Source organism: Bubalus bubalis, chromosome 16 (assembly GCF_019923935.1).
Source record: "Bubalus bubalis isolate 160015118507 breed Murrah chromosome 16, NDDB_SH_1, whole genome shotgun sequence".
Lineage (NCBI taxonomy): Eukaryota > Metazoa > Chordata > Mammalia > Artiodactyla > Bovidae > Bubalus > Bubalus bubalis.
The window spans coordinates 44,842,716-44,864,384 of NC_059172.1; the positions used below are offsets into that span (position 1 = coordinate 44,842,716).

General features: G+C 48.6%; 1 protein-coding gene across 17 annotated transcripts in view; it reads left to right on the plus strand.

Moving 5' to 3' along the window:
- The window catches only part of MICAL2 (microtubule associated monooxygenase, calponin and LIM domain containing 2), a 242,704-nt gene that overhangs the window by 14,790 nt on the left and 206,245 nt on the right, over positions 1-21,669 (plus strand). For all 17 annotated transcript variants that reach the window (XM_025266658.3, XM_044929529.2, XM_044929531.2 and 14 more), the window contains exon 2: positions 14,346-14,416. The gene's annotated coding sequence lies outside the window, so the exon portion shown is untranslated. The remainder of the gene's footprint in view (positions 1-14,345; positions 14,417-21,669) is intronic.

Here is a 21,669-nt window from a genome sequence, read left to right on the forward strand (position 1 = left end):
GCTGTTGTGGGTCTTTGTTGCTGCATTTGGGCTTTTCCTAGTTGTGGCCAGTGGGTGGGGGGGTAACTTCGTTGTGGTGTGCGGGCTTCTCCTAGCGGTAGCTTCTCTTGCTGTGGAGCACATGCTCTAGGGAGGGTTTGGTAGTTGCAGAGCACACATGGGCTCAGTAGTTGCGGCTCCTGGGCTCTAGAGCACAGGCTCAGTAGTTTGGGGCTCCTGGGCTTAGTTGTTCCACAACATGTGGGATCTTCCTGGTCCAGGCATCGAACCTGAGTCTCCTGCATTGGCAGGCAGATTTTTTTAACTGCTGAGCCACCAGGGAAGCCCTCACTTCATTCTTGTGTCAGCCCCATTAGAGAAATACCCTCATGATCCTCACTTACTAACGAGGAAATTAAGGTGCAGAGGGTTCACTGACGTCTCCAGATTTCACAGCTAGGAGCGGGAGGGGGAGTTCGTATCCAGTCAGGTTGCCACCAGGTCCAGCTCTGAAGCATAATGGTGAGCTGCCTGCTTCCTAAAAAGCCCTGTCTGCCCTCCCTGTCCTCCTCACCCTCCTGCCCCTCCCTCTCTGTGCCTTATTGTCTTCACTCCCCTTTGTCCTTCCCCCATCCTCCGCTGCACAGTTAGAATTGCATTTCAGAGCATCAGAATCATTTACTTCCTCAATCTCAGGTTCCAGAGCCCTCCTATTCTTTCAGCAATTTAAAGTCTGTTTCCTTAGAGTCTCAGACCCAACTTCCCCTTCTCGGTCCCTCCCAAGTTCCAGAGGAAATGATTGCTTTTCCTCCACAGTTCCTTCCTGTGTCCCCCGTGGTCAGTACCCATTCAGTCGCTGCCATGGGACTTAGGTTAGTCCCTCTCCTGTAGACGCTTCCTCTCTCTTCTTGAAGGTGAAGAGCTCAGCGAGGCTGATTGGAGCTTTTAGCCAGTGGGGCTTTAATGCCAACAGAATGGTAGATGCCACTGCCTGCCCAGCGACCCCAAGGGCTCTCATCGGCTGACTTGGGATTAGGGTCATGCCAAGGCAGTAGTGCCTGCGGTGACTGGACCTTTAACCTCAGTCACCTCTCTCACGAGTACTCGGGAGAATTCTCTCAGCCCTGTCTCCTCACACACTGGTGCTCCAGAGTATTCCCTCAGCCCTCTCTCCTCACATACCTATCCTCTAGAATATTCCCTCAGCACTCTCTCCTCACAGACCTATCCTCCAGAGTATTCCCTCAGCCCTCTCTCTTCACACACTGGTCCTCCAGAATATTCCCTTAGCCCTCTCTCCTCACATACCTATCCTCTAGAATATTCCCTCAGCCCTGTCTCCTCACACACTGGTCCTCCAGAGTATTCCCTCAGCCCTCTCTCCTCACATACCTATCCTCTAGAATATTCCCTCAGCACTCTCTCCTCACAGACCTATCCTCCAGAGTATTCCCTCAGCCCTCTCTCTTCACACACTGGTCCTCCAGAATATTCCCTTAGCCCTCTCTCCTCACATACCTATCCTCTAGAATATTTCCTCAGCCCTGTCTCCTCACACACTGGTCCTCCAGAGTATTCCCTCAGCCCTCTCTCCTCACATACCTATCCTCTAGAATATTCCCTCAGCACTCTCTCCTCACAGACCTATCCTCCAGAGTATTCCCTCAGCCCTCTCTCTTCACACACTGGTCCTCCAGAATATTCCCTCAGCCCTCTCTCCTCTCACACTGGTCCTCTAAAATATTCCCGCAGCCCTCTCTCCTCTCACAGCTGTCCTCTAGAATATTCCCTCAGCCCTTGCTCCTCACACATCTGTCCTCTGGAGTATTCCCTCAGCCCTCTCTCCTCGCACACATGTCCTCCTGAATGTCTTTTTGTTTCATGGGACTTTCATGTAGACTCACCTCTTTTTCGTTGTGTAGAGATCCTCTGTCTCACTGTCCTAGTCCAAGTTCATTCCTTTAAAAGAGAAAAGCTAGGCATAGGGATGTGTGTAGTCTGCCCCCCATAAGAAAGAATACATATTTCTGTTTGCATGTATGTACATAAACACCATCAGGGATGAGACACAAGCCGCTGATAACCCGAGTTACCTGTTTCAGAACAGGGACAGACTGGGTTGATGTGACGGGAGTAGGAGGGGCACATTTCCTGGATATATCTGTACTCTTTGAACCCAGTGAAGTGTTTGCCATTCAAAATTTTAAAAAGCATAGATAATCTGGGAGTCCTGATTGGCGAGCTGTAGATAGAGGATGACAGCTGGTTGAGTTGGCATGCTGGCTTCTGCTCCCAGGTGTGCCTGCTTCCTTAGGTGTGAGCGGGCTGGTCACAGCTCACTTACTCACAGCGAGGACACCAGGAGACCCTTCCCTGGATCCGGCATGGGTCCAGCACAGAGAGATTCTGCAGCACAGAGGGCCCCCTCCATTCCTCCCTGAGTCTCATCTCTCCAAGCTCAGAAGTAGCTTGAGATTTTTCTGCCTTTTGTTCTAGTCTCAGTTTACATTTTTCTGCCTTTCGTTCTAATCTCAGTTTACTTAGAGCTGGTACTCAGAAGGTGCACCTGGGCCTCGAGTGTTGGTTTTCTGTGGTAAGTCACCTAAAACATCATGTTTTGTTTTTTTATTTATTTTTAAAATTTATTTTACTATGTATTTTTTTGTTTGTTTGTTTTGTTTTCTCCTCTGTTATTTGAAGAAACTGAAACACTGAATGTCTGGGTTTGCCTGGAACAACTATGTCCTTTCCTTTTCCAGACCTGTGGGACTTTACATATCGTTTCTTTCCTGGACATCCTCATCTGCCTAGTGCATGGGTGTGTGTGATTAGAAAGTGTCTGAACACAAGCGCATGACTGGGTTTGCAGATAACCAAGGTCAGAGCAGGCCCTGAGGAAAGAAATCAGGGCATTGGGAGAAGCTAGTCCAGGTACCTATAATTGAGGAAGTGACCTGATTGGGACGGTGACTTGCTTATGTTGGGCAGTTAATTAAAAAGCATACATTTAGCACCTACTGTGTGCCCCAGGCCCTGTGCCATGTGGATGACAATATGGTTAAGGCCCAGCCTCTCCTGCCAAAGCCTTCACAGTATTCTTGGGAAAACAAGACACACTTTTGTTTTGTTTTGTTTTTTAAATGAACAGATTTTGGTAACAGTTCAGCTCAGTCATAGCAGGCAAGTGACAAAGTAGTTCATGACTAATTTCCTTGTGACTGGTGGAAACAGCAGTGGGTGTGGGGGAGTGTTTTCTGGAGGCTGGAGAGGGCCTGGAAAGCTTCCTGGAGGAGGTGGAAGCAGATGCGGCTGAATTTGGTATTATCTTCAAGAGTAGGTAAAGTACAGATGGATAAGTGGGAGGAAGATGAGAGCATCTCTAGAGGTGTCCAGGAGGGGAATCGCCTGGCTTGAAGGTGGGACTCAGAGATGAGGCTGGCAGAGGAGTTTAGGATGGATGCTGACTGCTTTCAGTATAATGGATAGAGAGGTGTGTATGTGTGTAAAAGTTCAGAAAAGGAATGGGAGGATGAGGGCCCAGGGTCTTACAGGGAACTCTTGTAAATCCTGGGAAGACTTTGGCCTTTAGACATTTTAATCGAGGCATCTCTCGTGTGTCTTCCAGAAATGTTCTCAGGAGCAAAGAGGAGGCCAGAAACACTAGGCATACCCCCACCATTGTTTTGTTTGGACACTTGCTTCTTAGAGGCATTTTAAATGTTTATTCATTCAGTTATTTATGAGTTCTTGTTATTATTTAGTCACTAAGTCATGTCCAACTCTTTGCAATGCCAGGGACTGTAGCCCACCAGGCTCCTCGGTCCCTGGGATTTTCCATGCTAGAATACTGGAGTGAGTTGCCATCCCCTCTTCCAGGAGATCTTCCCAACCCAGGGTCAAACTCATGTCTCTTGTGTCGGTTGGCAGATTCTTTACCACTAGCCACCAGGGAAGCGCTTATGAGTTCTTTGTGCCAGAAACAGTTCTAGGTGCTGAAGTTACAGCAGGGAAAAAGAAAGAAGGTAAAATCCCTTGCCATATGGGACTTCTATTCTAGGAGGGAGGGAGAGAGAGTAAAGACTTAAAATGTGTGAGACCAGGTGATGAGAGGTGGTTGAAGAACACTAAAGCAGGCAGGAAGCGAGGGTGTGTTGGGTGCAGGTAGAGGGAAGCAGTCGGGGAGTGCTGTAAGTTTAAATAGAGTGGTCAGGAAAAGCCTTGCTGACTCGCCCTGTTCTGGGACTTACAAGCCAGCAAGTGAGAAGTCTGGGGCCAAAGAGAAGGAGACTACTCCAGACAGATCTTCTTGGGACTCTGAATCCTTTATTGATCCTTTTCAACCCATTGGGGTCTTCAGTTCTAGGTGGCAGGGAGCCTTAGAGTATTCTTGAGTAGAGGAGTGTATGGGAAGATGTCCCCAGTGGTTTTGTAGAGGATAGGATATAGGGGACTGAGGCAGAGAGGCTGGTTGAGAGGCTGAGATTCCAGAAGAGGACCAGGGCCTAAAACAGCCCATTGGTTTGACATTTCCTGCCTAGGAGTGGTGGGGCAGAGCTAGGGAGCAAGCCATGGCACTGGGGTGAGGGTGAGAGTGGACACTGGCAGAAGAGGGATGATGACAGGGTTCAGGTTGTGGGGGTGACGCCAATCCCCGAAGCTGTTAGAATATGAGACTTACACATTCTTGCTGTCACTTTCCTTTCATTATTTTAGTATAGTAGAACGTTAAGAATCATGGCTGAGTTACTTTGGGCAAGTTATTTAACCTCTTTGAGCCTCAAGCTGCTGCTAAGTCACTCCAGTCGTGTCCAACTCTGTGCAACCCCATAGACAGCAGCCCACCAGGCTCCCCTGTCCCTGGGATTCTCCAGGCAAGAACACTGGAGTGGGTTGCCATTTCCTTCTCCAATGCATGAAAGTGAAAAGTGAAAGTGCAGTCGCTCAGTCGTGTCCGACTCTGTGCGACCCCATGGACTGTAGCCTACCAGGCTCCTCCCTCCATGGGATTTTCCAGGCAAGAGTACTGGAGTGGGGTGCCATTGCCTTCTCCGTGTGCCTCAAGCTCCATATCTGTAAAACAGTACCTGTCGTATAGGAAGTTTGTATATCACAGTTTATTATCTGTACAGTCTATTTCTCTCTCCCCATGTATGAGTAAAATTAATGTGTTGGACATATTCTTTTTGTTGTCCTAAAGCTACACCAATTGAAGAAAGTGATGCTTTTAAGGATTAAATGAGAGAATGCCAGTAACGGATTTAACTTAGTGACCGGTGAATACTAGTTAAAAGTACTATTGTTACCACCAAATGTTGTGGGAAAAAAATGATTTTCCAATGGAAATCCTTTATTAAGTCGTCTGATTCATCCCAATGTATTAAGCCTATGGTGTGCCAGGTGCTACAGTAGACATGTTCCTCCTTTCTTCTTTAAAACGACTGCCTGAAATGAGAACTGCTAACCATATCTTACTGATGAAGAAGCTGAGGTTCAGAGAGGCTTAGATTTGCCTGAGGTCACATAGCTGAGTAAGAGGCGGAGCCTGAATTTGCAAATTTTCCCCCCTCTGACTACCTTTTGCAATAAGCACAAATTACTTCATAAATGAGCCATTATGCAAATGTACATTGACATACAGTTTCTTACATCAATCTCCCGTGGTATTTGGTGTCCACATGGAGCCTTAGGGGGTACAGAGCTGTGGCCAAACTTCCTGAACAGACCGGGGCAGCTTCAGAGCGGAGGCCCTGGCAGCGGTCAGAGCTGCCCAGGAGCAGGAGAGGCCATGAGTGAGTCGGTGCCCTGCCTCAGTGACTCATCCCTGCAGGCCTTATCAGGGCCTTTCAGCTGCAGAGAGTCTCTGAGACCTGTCTAGGTTGACTACGCCCCTTGTGTGCTAGAGGAGCAGTCTGATGGGTTCAGATTCCAGTTCCACCATTTACCAGTTGCATGAGGCCAAGAAAGAAGTGAATTGCTTTGTGCTTCAGTTTTACCATCTGTGAACCAGTTCATAGGCTTTTTATGAGAAATAAATGAGGTGGGCCATGTAAATACTTAGAGGTGCCTGGCCCATAGCAAGCACTCACAAAGAAAATATTATGCTAATAATTATTATAATATTATTTTTTAAAGCCTCCAAAATTCTGAGGCCAGAATGAAATGTCCCATCCTCTCCACACAATCCGGCCAGTAACACGTGTTAGCCTTATGGTACAGATGTGGGTGGAGCTTTCCCCTCACTAGACAGTGAGTGTGTGAGACCAGGAAATAGGTCTCAATCAATGTTTTTGACATCCCTGAAGACATGTGCCTTGTCTAGAAGGTTTGCCAAATAGAATGGATTCCCAGTTTCCCGTTTCCCCTTGCAGTCGAATATTTTACTTGAAGCCCCCGCCTCCCAAGACTGTGGGAAATGTCTGCCATTTCTAAGGGCACTTTACAGCTTGCTCAGTCTTCACAGTCATCCTTGTATGGTCATTGGTTATTATCTCCATTTAATAGATAAGGAGACCGTGACTCCTCAGAGTTAAAGTAATTTACCCACAGACTGGCCGGTGGAAGATAATGACACAACTGCCCCTGCCCATCCCAGGTGCCCCCACCTGGAGACTCAGGAATTGACCATTCCCACAAAGCCCTTTCCTCATTTCCCCTTTGCTCTTCTCTGGAGAAAGGTGGGGTGGAGATGTGACTAACACACCTTTCTACAGTTTTATCCTCTCCCTCCTCCAGGTCCTGTTATTTCTAAAAAAGCACATGATGATGGCTTGTGCTAAGCCAATGATCAGAGTTGCTTAAATCATCTCAGCCCTGTTCTACCTTTTCTGTGGGTCCGAGGCCTGGGCTGGGCTTGATCAGGAGCTGAGACAGTGGGAGGGCATTGTAGCTTTCGGCATTTGGAGCAGTGCCTGAGGACAGACACTGAGCTCAGTGCCCAGGCTGGGGGGTCTAGGGGTTAGGGGGGAACCTGTACTCGGAAGTGGAGGAGGCTGGCATCATGGCTTGGCCCAGGGGGAAGAGCAGGCACTAGGTGTGGAGTTCAGAACCATGTCCAGGGTGCACGGGGTTGCTGGGGGCCAAAGCAGACACTCCTGGAGGCGGGGGACACTTCCTTTCCCGGAGGTGAACAGGCAAATGGTCTTTTCAGCTAAGGTGAACCTAAACCCCAGGCTCCAGGATGGACTATAATCCACACTTAGCCAACTGTAGGGTTGTTCCCTAAGCAGAATTTACCATTTGGTCCAGGTTATTGAGAAAGTACCTACCATGTCCTGGGAATACGAAGTCCAGTGGGATAGGGACTCTGCCATGAAGAGTTATCTGCTACAGCCTGGGACCTGTGCCACCTTCTCCTTCCTGGGAACCTTAAATGTCAGGGTGGTGGTGGTGATACATAGGTGCTTATGCCGTGTTCAGATTCCTAGTGTCCTGGAGCTTAGGCTAGAATCTGGATCTGGCAGGTCGTCACAGCAGCATAGGCTGGGAATTGGCAAAAACACCTGCTCCTCCAGTTGGGTTTTAAGCCTGCTTTGGGGAAAGAGGGGTTATTGGGCCTTTATAATCGTGATTCTTTTATTTCCTCCATGATTATTGTGTGACCAAAGGAACAGTCACAGGCGTGCCTCTGGAGTGAGGGTGAGAAAGATCCCAGAAAGAACGGCCACCAAGATAATGGCTCTGGCGCCCATCCGTTGCTCAGAGCAGTCCCTCTTTCTCTTGTTCTCCAACTTGGTCAAACTGCCTACCTGCCTGGCTCATCCCTGCCTCCAGCTCTTTGCTTTTATGGTCTGAGGTGCTTTCCTTTACTTCTTGGTCTTTCTCCAGCCTCACCCTTGAAGGCTAAGATTTAGCCCTGCCTACTTCAGAAAGGTTTCCTAAACTCTTTAAGCCAAAACTCCCCCTCTTTTTTCCATATGCCTCCTGGGTGGAGAGCCAGCAGCCCCCAGTTTGGCATTTACATGTTATGTAATGTGTTTTGAACACTTGTCAACAGGCAGCAGAGCAGAGACTGGGACTTTGAAGTCTGGTGGGTCTGGGTGTGTGTTCTAGCTATGATTCTTATGAACTGTGTCATTTGGGGTAGATGCTTTGATTTCTCTAAGTTTCCTCATCTGAACTTGAGGATGTGCCTGTCTCACAGGCAAGTTGTAAGGATCTGGTGAAATAATCCACACAAAGCACTTAGCACACGATTCCTGGCTCATAGTAAATGGCTGATACACGGCAGCCTTTGTTAACTATTTGACATGTATTATTTTATTTAATCTACACCCTAGCTTTATAAGGTAGACATCATTGCCCCAAGGTCTCAGGATATGCATGCAGTGAGGCTCACTTCCAAGCCCAAGTGCCAGCTGTCCCTGCTTCCCAAGTTCAGACCCCTAGTCCCCTGCTTTTTGGTATTTTTCACAGTCTTAGCCAGAAAACGTAGCAAATGTTTATTAAATGATTCTTCCTGGCTGATTTGATGGGAACCAGGAGGGCAGGAAATAGGACCCACTCAAGCGTTCCATCCCCTTTCAGATGTCTAGCTGATCCAGCTTGTCTACAGGTCCCTGCCAGTATACTGCATACCATTCCAATACCAGGCAGGGCATGGTGCCTTATTGCACCCAGTCAGGGAGGAGGGAAACCAATTCATCCCTTGAGGGCAAATCAGTCCACTCCTTTTAATTAATGTATTTATTTTTAAATAGCAGAAAATAAACTTTGAAACGAATAAGAAAAGTAAGGGAAATACATGCCTGGATAATCCCCCATGACTGGGCAGCCACTGCCTAAACCCAGCTGCTGGAAAGCAACAGGAAAGCTGGTAGCTGGCAAGCAAGCTCTGGGTGGCCTGTGGCGTTGTGAAGTGTGTGTCCTGCGAGGGTCAGTGGGTGAGGGCCCTCAGGAATGGCTTACTGAACTACCCAATACCCGTGGGTGCAACTGGGGCCCTGACAAGGCTGCTGCTCTTCTTGACATTATTGTAGTCAGGATGGTTTTCACATCATCTTAGATCATGGTTTTCAGTTTTTCTCCAGCAAACTTTGGAAGCTGCCACTTCCTTCTCCAGCTGAGTCTCCTTTGGTACCAGCTGATGTTTGTGTCTGCATAGTCCTCATGCCAACTGGTTATTTAGTTTACGTCTGTGTAGACCTTGGCATTGAGCTCCCAGGGACCTGTGGAAGAAGATTGCTGTGCGTGCTGGTTCATGTGTTCACCCCGCGGCTAATGCTGCAGGAGGTGAAGGAGGTGACCCGTGCGTTTTGATTCTTTGTTTTTGCTACCAGGCCAGGGTTTGGTTTTTGCTTTGGTTTCTCTAAAACTCTTTAAAACACATGTGGAGGTGGAGCATCTTTCCCTGGAGAGAACTAAGAGGGTGCTGCTAGAAGTCCTGGAGGTACAAGAATAGATTCCCTTTGGGTGCTGGCCCAGGAGGTGGCAAGAACATGAGACAAAGTCTTTACTAATATTGTTCAGCCCATGCTGTGTGTCAGGCGCTGTAGCTGTACCTGTGGAGTCAGAATCTCTTGAGAAAAGTGACAGAAAAAAGCAACCCCCACCCAAAAAAAAATCTCCATGGGATTCTGACATGTATATCCTGTTTAAAACCCATGGATACATGCTGTCTTGTTAGCATCGCACTGGAGCTCTTGGAGACTGAAATAACTGATGCTCAGAGAAGGAAAGGGCCAATATGCTGCCTGTCCTGTCAGTGCCTGGGGGTCTGTCTCTGGGTGGGGTGGAGGCTGGTTGTAGATGGGGGGGCTGCAGTGTATCCTGTATCCCTTGGCTGGGTCTGAACACAGGTGTGAGTGGCAGCAGATGAGCCTGGAGGAAGAGGAAGCCTCAGGCTCAGGGATCAGAGAGTGCTGAGGAGGCAGCATGAGGGGTACCGCACGCAGCAGGCGCTACCAGTGTGACCTCAGCCAGTTAGTTACTGATCTTTCTAAGCCTCAGCTTCCTCACCTGGAAAATGGATTGCATGAGCATCCAGATCCTAGGGCTGTGTGAAAGTTAGATGCAATCATATCAGCAAAAGTCATTTAAGGGCTCAGACAAGCTAATTTTTCTTCCCTCACTTGCCCTCTAAAGGGATTGTTTGAAGTAGCTGCCCGGATGTTTTCCTGTATCACTGTGAAGCCAGTACAAATAAGCTGTCTCCTTCTTTCTCTTCTTTCCTTTTCCTATTGCTCATGGCAAGTGGGACCCACATCTGAGGCTGGGTTCCCAGCCCAGGGCTGCAGGGCTGGGCTATTCCTCTTTTTGGTTCCAGCATCTCCCTCTCCCAGGAAGGGTGTGGGTCCAAGTGCTGTGGGCAGCTCCTGTCACCTCAGTTTGTGGGGATGCCTTACTGCCCATGTTTGCTCTTTCCTGGCTGCCTGGGTCTCAGTGAGCGTGTGGGTGGGATTTAGTGATGATAAAGCAGCCAATTGTTGACTGCTGCTGTTAGTGGGGATTCTTTGGGTTTCAAGTGATAGAAACCCAACTTGAAAGAGCTTAAGCAAAATGGAATACACTGGAAGGTTCTAGCAGAGGTACAGAAACTCAAAGGATGCACTGCAGAATTCAACCCCAGAAAGAGAACAGGTGATATCCAGCATCCCTGGACCAGCATCCCCTACTCAGTCTGAGTCGGCAGGCAGCTCCCAGCTGACCCCACACAGTCCTGCATGTGATCCAAGAGGATCAGGCTTTCCCCAGGATTTTTTAGATTGGATTGACCCAGTGTGGAGTGCCTGCACACACTTTATACCTAAGAATGTGGCCAAGAAAGAAAGATACTCTGATGAACCTATCCTGAGCCCCATGCTTTTCTTCTAGGCTGCTGAGGGATGGATGGGATGGAATCTATTATTGGAGCAAAGCTAGAAGGATGCTAGAAATATTAATAATTAAGTATAAGATGAACTTTTATTGAGTGCTTACTTTGAGCCAAAAGTTATTCTAAGCTCTTTATGTATGCCGCTGCTGCTAAGTCGCTTCAGTCGTGTCCGACTCTGTGCAACCCCATAGACGGCAGCCCACCAGGCTCCCCCGTCCCTGGGATTCTCCAGGCAAGAGCACTGGAGTGGGTTGCCATTTCCTTCTCCAATGCATGAAAGTGAAAAGTGAAAGGGAAGTCGCTCAGTCGTGTTCGACTCTTAGCGACCCCATGGACTGCAGCCTACGAGGCTCCTCCATCCATGGGATTTTATAGAACTCGTTTAATCTTTACAATCAACCCTATTTTATACACCAGGAAGCTGAGGCACAGAGAGTTAAAGCAATTTGCTAAGGTCACATAGCTAGCTAGTAGGAGAGCCTGGACTGAACCCAAGCAGAGAACTCCAGAGGTGCTCCTAACTGCCACCTCTGATGCAGACAATACAACAAGATGCAGATGCCATCTCCAGCATATATTGTTGTTGTTCGGTTGCAAACTTTGAACTAAACACCAGGCTGTGTCCTTTATGGCGTTATCTCATTTCATCTTCCGAACAGCCTTGTGGAGTAGGTGCTAACGTTATCCCCACTTTCAGATAAGAAACAAGCTCGCAGAGATTATGTGACTCGCCTAGGGCCACCTGACCAAAGTGACAGAGCCGGGATGGGAATTCAGGTTTACCTGGTTCCAGGGTCTGAGCTTGTGCCCACTTTGCTGGGCAGTCTTTGTATTCAGACATTCTCCTTGCTCTGTCAAGTGCTCCCCCGGTACTTGGGGTGAAGAGCAGTTCTGACTCAGCATCTAGCCTTCGTCCTTTGTCCCCAGAGGTTGGGGTGCGGCACACACTATGGAGGGGCTGGCTTTGTGGTTCTGAGCTGATTTTGGTGTGTCTCACACTAACTCACACCGAAGGGTTCTTGAACAAGCCCTCAGTGCATCTAAGCTCTGGATGTCTTCATTCCTCCATTCAGCAAATACTCAGGGATTGCCAGGCCCTGTTCCAAGTTCTTGAGGTTCCTCAGTGGGACTCTGACTCTATGGAAGTAGGAAGGTCCCCCGAGTCCCTCTCACATCTTTCGGGATCCATGAAGCTACTCAAGCTCACCGAAAACCTTTCCTGCACCACCTAAATCAGGCCCTCCCAGGGGCCTGGAGACTTCATACTTCTCTGTTTGGGATTGGCATGGTGGCAAATATGAGAGCAGAGAGTGTTTCCTCACTCTGATTGATGACAAAGGGAAACGTGTCAGGGAGCAAGTGTGGGCCTGGACTCCAGCCAGCTCCACCATGAGTCCCAGGCTGCCGTGGCTGGTGCAGATTGAGACTGGGCCATCCCTCAGTTCTGCCGTCTGTGATGTGTCTGTGTTACCTGCCTCACTGGGTTGCTGGGAGGATCTGAAATAGCACATGCTAACCATCTGTTGTAATGCCTTCCAGTAGCTTAATCCCACTCCCTCCTCTTAACAATCAGCTAGTTTTGTAGGTCTCTCTAACAATCAGGGCCTCTGGATGAGGGCAGTTATAAGGGATGCTTGATGAGGAAATCACCAATTACGTCAAGTTCTTCCTTTTGCCAATGAGAAAACTGAGGCCCCTCAAGGGGAAAAAAATGGCCTTCTGATTTAGGGGTGCTAAAGAGAGCTTGAAGTGTGTTTGACTGTTGGTCATATGGCGGGTGCAAGGTGGCGCGTGGAGTGACTGGATCAAAGCGTGTGCACAGGCCCATGTGCCCAGGCCCGACTGGTGGTTAGCCCTTGTGGACTGGTCCCAAAATGCCCACCTCCATCTAACCATGTAGACAGTCCAAGTAAAACCTCCAAGAGGCCCTGTCTCCTACTGTTGGTCTCCGCAACATCCCACAGGGGTGGGGCTTCCATTCCTGGCGTCGGGGGAGTTCCCTGGTTCTCAAACCTGATTTTGAGAATGGTGGAATTCTGCAGCATGGTGTCCTGCTCCTCCACCCACTGTACCCAGAAACTGCAGGGGAATAGAGAAGTGGAGAGCTCCTGCCCCTGACTTCTGGCTAGAGGCGGCAGCACGGAGCCTATAGCTCAGGCTGATAGAATGTGGCCAAGGCAGGCCAGCCTGTTTGTCAGCTGCCAGGGACTGGAGAGGTGTGGCTTGATAATGTAGATGAAGACAAGGATGACTGCAACTTCTGCCCAGGTGGCTGCCATTGGGTGTGCGGGCCCATCACAGCTGTGCTGGGACAATTCTCACCTCAGTGTGGTGGGAGAGAGACTGTGAGTACCTCGCCAGCCAGGCCTGGGCTTGACAAGTGCCTTCTGCTTTCCAAGCCTCTACTGACTGTGAGGAGCCACTGAGATAAAGCATGTCTGGTCTCTAACAGTCCTCCTTCCACACATGGCCAGCGCTCAGTAAATAGTAGCTTTTCTCTCACTGATTATCTGAGGATTTTGAACAGTGAGTCCCAAATCCCAGGCTCTAAATGCAGCCCTTGTGTACTAGAGAGAATACATATGTGTTTCTGCGGGCATTAGGCCTCCCGCCTTGCTGAGCCAAGAGTGCCTATGTCCATGGAGTGTGGGGATTGCCTCTTGTTGGTCTTAACTTTTACATACGTCTTAATGTTTGCCCTTTTGAGGTAACCTCTTAGAAACTTGGAATTGTAAATCTTTAGAATTTTTGTAACTCTAGGCTTCATTTTCCAAACAGGTGTAGAAGCAGTTTCTGCAGAAGAAAGGGGATATAACCAAATCACTTGGAAGCCAAAATCATAGTGTTTAGGAAACTCAGCCATGATCAGATGGTCCACTTTTATGACTTCTTAGTTTATTCAGAATTTTGGACCCTTCTACCTTGGGAAATATGGCAAATTTTACATTGTTGACTTGTTACCAAGTTTTTGCACCATTTCGATTACTTTCTTCATGTCTTAATCTTAGAAATTCTGGCATTTTCTATTTCTACTGAAGCAACTAACAAAGCATTCTTGGGAGTTTCCTGGTGGTCCAGTGGTTAAGAATCTGCCTTCCAATGCAGGAGATGTGGATTCGATTCCTAGTCGAGGAGCTAAAATCCTACATGCTGTGAGGCAACTAAACCCAAGTACCACAAATAGAGAGCCTGTGCACTGCAACCAAGGACCAGCCCAGCCAAAATTAAAAAAAAAAAAAAAAAAGGCATGCTTTTCCAGATCCATCTTATTTTCTCTGCAAGCCTTTGTGTAGAGGTATGATAAGCTTTAGGATGCCCAGAGAGTGACAGACAAAAGATAATAACAAAAGTGACATAATTCCTTTCTTCACATGAAAAACTTGGAGTGCAAAGAGACAGTCACTGTCCATCTGGGACATTCTCTGTCCCAACTCTTGGGTAAAGTGTTACTACAGGGAGAAATATACAGCATGTAGGACCTTTTGGTAGGAAGAAGATTGGAAGCTGTAATGTAGATAATCTACTTGACATTCATTGTCACACTTTGTTTTTAAAGGAAGATGGCAACCTGTGCATGGCTCGTCCTGGGAGGAGCTGGCTTCAGTCATCACGATGCCTAAGAATCGAGTAAGTCACAGCAGTCAGTCCTTTTCTGCCATTGAGTCGCTCTTGGGGGTCTGGCTTTGGGAAGGATAGGGATGCTTGCATTCTTCTTTCAAGCCCAAGTGAACGTGACCTCCTCTGAAGAGAGAAATAATGCCTGTTTTTGCCTACCATGTCCAAGGCTGCACAGCCCTCTTATGCTGTCAGAGAAGGGACGGTGGCAGGTATTGAGACTGAGTTGTGTTTGGGGATGTGAAAAACCTGTGTGACTCAGTGGACTTCGGGTGGATGGAATCTCTGTTCCTCTTTCCCTAAGTGATAGCAGCAGCTCAGCTATCCTGCCTCCACTCCCAGCTCTGATGCTGTTTCTGCCTCCTGCTGGGCCAGGTCTGTGCCAAGAAAAGAATCTGGCCGGGCAGCTTCTGCAAGGAGTGACTTCAGAGCAGGGTAGACCATTTGTCCAAGAATTGGAAATGTGATCACAGCATCTTCCTCTGCTTGGGTTCCATTCTAAGGAGAGCAAATCTGTTCACAACTTTCTGTAGATTCAGCAGGTACATGGAGGCTTAGTGTCTGGAAGACTTGCTGTAGGTGAACATCAGTAATAACTTGTTTGGTGTCGTTACCCTCGTGAACTGCATAAGAGCCTCCACATTGTTCTCCTGGCTCCACTCTCTGTCCCCCTGCTCTGTCCTCTTCAAGGGTGCCTGTGACCTTCTTCGGGGATGTGTCTGCCCATCCCTCTCTCGATGGCCTTTGAGGCCACCTCTGGTCACTTTCCACACTCATTATCTGCCTCTCCTCTCTGCTCTGGCTCCTGTCCCACCATTCCTGGAGCAGGTCTACATATCTGGGACACACTTTCCCTCTGAGAAGCATCCCTCACTCTCCCGAGCAAAGTTGGGGCTGCCGCCCCTTCGCCACTCCTGCAGTACTTTGTTCAGACCTCAGGTGTGTCATCAGCTGAGCTGAGTTTTGTCCAGCTGTCCATCTTCCCCATCAGCTGTAGGAGCCTCGACAGCAAGGACCTGTCCTCCAACATTCCTGTCTGAGCTGGGCAGCACCAGGGCTGGGCACGTGGCAAGGGGGTGATACTGTTGACTCAAGTTCAGGTCCTGAGATTTCTTCAGGGCTTGATAGCTCACGAAGCCCTATCTTCTGTCTCATGGGGGCCTTGTAACCTGGGAGGGGTTTATTTTACAGACGTGGAGATTGAGGACTGAGCCATCAGACTGTAGGCTGTTAAGGTCCAGGACCCACATCGCCTGTGAACCGGGCTAGTCTGGTTTCTGCAAGCAAAATTTATAATTAGAACCCAAGAGGTTATTTAGAGCAAACCCCTCATTACTTGATAGGGAAACTGAGGCTTGGTCTGAGGATATTTTCTCAAGATTACATAACCAACTGCTGTCCAATGCAGAATTGGGAGGCAGGCCCTAGATTTCCAGTCTAGCTTTCTCTCCACATTCCCTCCTTCCTCCTCTGCCTCCCTTCTGTGTATAGCCATCGGAGAATGTTTGGGGACCATCAATCTATATTTCAGTTCAGTTCTGTCACTCAGTCGTGTCCAACTCTTTGCGACCCCATGAACCGCAGCACACCAGGCCTCCCTGTCCATCACCAACTCCTGGAGTTTACCCAAACTCATGTCCATTGAGTCGGTGATGCCATCTAACCATCTCATCCAGGATGGTAAAGAACTTACAGAATACCCAGAGTTAGAGGGAAGGTAGACATGAGTAAAACTGGCCCTGCCTCCAGGAGTTTCACTGGGGTTGTGAGACCAGGGGCAGAGATGGGGGACTGAAGAACCTGGTGGAGAGAGGATGGGAGATGGGTGAGCCTGGAGCAGGGTGGAGGCCTTGTGGAAGGGCAGCTGGCAGGCATGGCCTAGTGGGCACTGAGGACACTTGGGCGTGGATGGGGATGGTTAGGTTAGGGTTAGGGTTATTGCAGGGGAGTCCACACTGACATCCTAAGCAGCAGCATGAGGAGGGTACCAAGGGGAAAGCTGCTTTAAGTTGTTCTGGTTCTTAGTGTCTGGGCAGAGAGGTCCTGACTAGCCAGCCTGCTGTGACTTGAGAATCCCTCCTGTTTCCTGGAGAAACACAGAATGTAGAGGGGGCACACAGAGGAGGGTCAAACGATCAGTGGACAGAGAATTCCATCATTGTCTGAGATGTATATGGGAGGGAAGCGTGTGAATATCTGGCTGGCTTACTCTTACTGTGCTCAAATGAATTTTTGGTTTGTTTCTGACTGACCACACTTCCAGTTGGTCTTCACCCCCATCTCAGTTTTAGGGCTCTCCTGAAACATTCCTTTGGTTCAGGCATGATACAGGGCCAGGTAGGTCCTGCCCTTTCCAGTTTTACCCTGCCCCCTCTTGCAACTTCCTGGGCATTCAGACTGGCAGCCTGGGACTGACTGCAGGCTTCATCTCCACTGGCAGGTTGAAACATACACTTTGCCCAAATTACAGAGAATATGGTGTTTGCCAAATAGGTACCTTGGGTTATTTTTCAAAACATGACTAGGTTATAAACTTCCACAGGGAAAGGGTACAGTGTTACATCATTATTGTTTACACCCTAGGTTTACATTATACTCCATTTCATCAGGACCATTTCATCTTTATAAAAAGGCAGGTGGATTTACTCCCACTTTGCAGATGAGGAATTTGACTTAGACAAGCTGTGACGTGCCCTGCATTAATGTAGCTGCCTATGGGCTGAACTGGGCCATAGCCCAGGCCTCCTGTTTATAAATTCCCTCATCTTTCTACTCTTCTAAGCTTCAACCATATGCAAATTTCTGAAGGACCAAGGACATAAGAGGAACTCAATAAATATATGTTGAATGAGTGAACTTTGGTTATTTCCTTTTTTAGGGGGTAGGTTCCTCTTAACCGTAAATGGATCCTCTTTGGCAGCAAAGGAAACACTACCCTGTGAAGTATTTGCATTTCTTACCATGATAAGAAACCAATGAGTTCTCTTCTCACCCAGCCTCACCTCCAGGAACTGGGTCACTGACACTGAATAATTAATTCCTTGAGTCTTTCGCTTGGAGCTTCCTCCTCCTGAGGCTGAGATGATCTGACCAGCACTGATCTGACTGCCAGAGGCAGAGCCTATCGTTTGTCGTCATCAGCCCTTAGATGACGCATCTAGTTGCTTATGGGGAGTACTCTTGCCTAATCGGGTCAGACTTCCAGTGGTTAAATTTTATTTCCTCCTGCCCTTCTTCCCCATCAACCTCCCCTAGACGGAAAGAGAGAGATTTCTGTGGGTTATCTTAGTTATTTAGGCCCACCTCTCCTTTCTCACTCTCCCTCTGGACTCCCCAGAATTTTCTGGTGAGGGCTGGAGAAAGAACAGTAGCCCATGTCCGGGATGAGAAGGAACACATGGGGTGGGGGTAGGGGGCAGTTATCAAAATACCTGCTGGGCCTGCTCTTTCCCTGAGTGACACTTGGGTCATGTTGCTTGGCATCTGCAGAGGATCCAGCTGGCCTCATTAGAGCAACCTAATTAGATCTCGAGGTCAACAGAGTCAAGTGGAAAAAAAGAGCGGGCTAAGGCCCAGAGACCCACGACCTGGTGCTGGTTGTTCACGGCTTAGCCACGTGGCCATGGGCCAGCTGCAGAACTTCACCTGCCCTCAGATTTCTTATTAAGGAAATGAGGGAGGCGCAGAGGGTTGTGGCATCTTACAGGAGCCTTCTAGACTCCTGTGTCCCCAGTGGCCACTCTGCTTCTCCTCATGATCAGCACCGACTTCTCCTACAGGTTGCCACCTCCTCTGCTTGTTTCTGTAGGCATTTTTTTTTTCTTGGACTTTGAAGCATTGCCACCTCTCCTCTGCCCCACCCTGAGATATGCCTGAGCGCAGATAAGAACTGCCTGTTGTTGCCCTAGACTCCAGCCAAGCAACCTGGAAGAAATGTCTAACCTTTCAGAAGTGTGTTGGGACCTAGGGCATTCAGGTTGGTATAGGAGATGAGTGGGATTAATCCTTAGTGGAGCAAGTCAGGTCAGGTGACTAGAGCTTTTTGGGATACAAGAGATCTTGATGCCCCAAGACATCTGTCCAGTTGTTTGACCAAAGGGTAGTCGATGTGTTCGTAAAAACATGGCTCCAAGCTTATCATCATCTTCCCTGGCCAGGGTCTGTACCAGACACTCTGGAGTAGAAAAGGTGATGGTGTTGGTGGAAGGCTGCTCAGGGGGAGCTAAGAGATGTCTCAGACAAACAACTAACACACAAAAAGGCCAGGGTTGGGAGAATGGATCTGTCTCTAAGGTTGAGAATCTTCAGGTATGAAAGCTGAAAAGAACCTACAGGTCATCTGATTATGGGTGAAGAAACTGAAGCAGAGAGACATGACTTAACCAGACCCAGAAAGCAAGCTAAAGATGGATCCGAGATGCAAGCCAAGTCTCCTGATTCCTAGCCTTGGAATCATAAACCTGATACAAAGTGGCTCTTTCCCCAGCGCCATGTTGCCTCCTCTCTGTGGGTTTAGCCACCACCCTTCCCACTCCCCTCCTTGACCCTGAGCTTGATTGTCTAAGGTGTCAGCAGGGCCCCACTGCTCCCACCTCCTTGTTTATTGAGGCCTAGTAAAACCTGGGTGTGACATCACGGCACAGCTGATTCTCCTCTCATGTGTGGGCTATTTGACTTGTACTTAGGGACTTAACACTGTTGGGTCATCAGTATTCTGTTTTATGTGGGTCTTGGGGTGAAAGATTAATGCAAGACAGGAAACAAAGGACCTGATGGCCCAGCCTCAACAATAGTGGATTCGCGTGGGTTTACCATTCAGATAAAAATCAGCTTTGTTGCTAAGCACGCCTCGTTCTGAGACTCTAAAGCTAAGGACATGGATCAAGTGCAGCCTGTACCATCCCTTGCTCTTGACAGAGTGCACTCAGGGTTAGAGGCTGTCTGCCCGGTCACCGTGTTGCTGGCATGTGAACCAGAACGGAAGTCATTCACTTTTTTCTAGAGAGATTCATTTGTCTCAGCACTTCCTGCTGAGCTCAAGAAAATGTATCATGAACTCTTTCCAGTGAGCAGGCACTGGGTTTATAGACTTTACCTTGTTTTTCCTCACCATGGTTCTCTGAGAGAAGTGAGCATGGCTGTTTGTTGTATTGAGGAGAAAACAGGCAGAAAACAGGCTAAGTAACTTGCCCACGTCCCATAGGGGCCAGGGTTCACAGGCAGGGGGTCTGATCTTAAATCTTTTTTCACTCCACATTTCACATGGCCTCTCTTTGCATGGAGAAAAGAGAGCTGGGCCAAGTGGACCGGGCATTGGTGGAGGTATCAAGCAGCCATGGTGGGACTTCTGAATACTGAGTGTCAGGCTCTGGTCTTGGCTGTGAGGGTGCAAGGGTGAGTAAGACCTGGTCCCTTTATTCCCAGAAGCTCATGGCCTGACCTGGAGGCAGGACTGATGTGTATGGAGTCACAGCCATCAGTCTAAGCTCTGTCATAACGAGTCACACACCAAGTGCCCTGAAAGAACCGAGGGGAGAGTGACACACAGGTAGCATGGCCCCAGGCATGGGTTCTGGGACTTGGGTGTTGAGGGATGAGCAGGAGACCTCCAGGCAGAGACTTTGCTGAGCAAATCGTGTGGTGGTATGAAGGCTTGATTCAATACCTGGAAGTGAGGAGGAGTCATGGGCATGTTTTCTTCTCAACTGACGTAGAAGGAGTGGAACTTTCAGTTGCGAGATAAGCTGGGGGAGGAGGGGTTTAGAACTAGACCGTTAAGGGCTAATTGTGTGAGAGCTGTTGAAAGAAACATCAGTCAGAGCCAGCAAAGATTCTCCAGATATGAATTATCCAGGTAGCTGAAGTACCCTTCCCTGCAGAGATGTGCATGGGGCTCATGTTCAGACTACGCCCATTTTCCACATTTTGTGTCTCACGCAGCAGTGGAGGTGTTTATTGATGGTGCTAAGGCATCGGAGCCAGCCGGGCCATGCTGACGGTTCATATTTAAAATGTCTCGGATTCCTCTTGCCAAATAAGCTGATAGCAGACACCCTTATGAATTCATGTGCAGACTTTCTCCCCAGGGACTGTTCTGCATTCCAAACCCAGCCACACAATCATTCTGTAGGAGCTAGGGGTGTGGGGTGAGAAGGCTACTTAAAGATCAACAAAAATATATAGCTGTTTTTAAGGACAATATTTACAGGGCAAGAGTATCTAAGAAATGGATCATTTGCCATGAGGGTGAGCCAGATGCTTTTAAAAATTCCAACCCTTTCGAGTGGGAAGGGTCGTGGGGAAGAGAGAGCCTTCCAGGAACTCTTATCTGTCTCCTCTCTGATGAGGTCTTTGCTGATGTCTGCCCCCAGCAAATGCATTCCGGAAGCAGATCTTTGAGTCTGATGTACCCTTCTGGGAGGGGAGGAAAGCAAAAACCCAGACAGCAATCTGGGGTCCACAGCTTCCTGGTCTCAGATCACAGTCCATCTTTTGTGACCTCCTGTGTTTCATTTTTTTATAAGAAAAGAGAAAATCCTTTCTGGGACAATGGCTGCTTTAGTGAATGTGTTTTTCAGAACATAAGCCCAAACACCAAGAGAAGAGTCCAGCATCTTCATTCAGCCAACCCAAGTTTATTATGTCAAAATGGTGGGAGACTGTCTCCTGAACGTTAACAGAAAATTCACCAGCTCAGTCACACCTTCTGCTGTCCTTTCTGGGGCAGCTCTCTGGTGGAGTGTGAGTCAGAGAGGGGTGTTTTGACTCACTGAGTGGACAATGACCAAGCTGGCAGTCACTGGTCCTGGAGTGCTTATGCCAACATCTCTGAGCTCACAGAAATGTGGCCTCTGAGCGTCACCTGGAGATCCGGCTGTCCCTCCTTCAGAGCTCTGCGGCCCCTCATACAGGCCCGTGTCGCTATCCACATCAGCCTCTTGGCAGCTACCAGCAATGCAGCACAACTTACCAAGCTAATCGTCTCCTCAGAAGTGGGGTCAGCAGTTGAGTGTATTTTAGGGACTGGTTCCGCCCTGTCTTATCAGAGAGGACTTTCTGCATTTGCTGTCTGAAACCCTGAATGGTTTTAAAGAGCTTTTGTAAAAATAGTTCATAGGCGACTTCAGTTCCTCTGCACAATAAGGATGTGGCCCAAACTTTCTCTCTCTCTTCTGCTCAGAGGTCTGAACCGCCGCCTGGTAAGGGCACATTGGATGTGGGCACAGAGCCCCTTGGGCAGGTCTGGAGAAGGGGAGACAGCACTG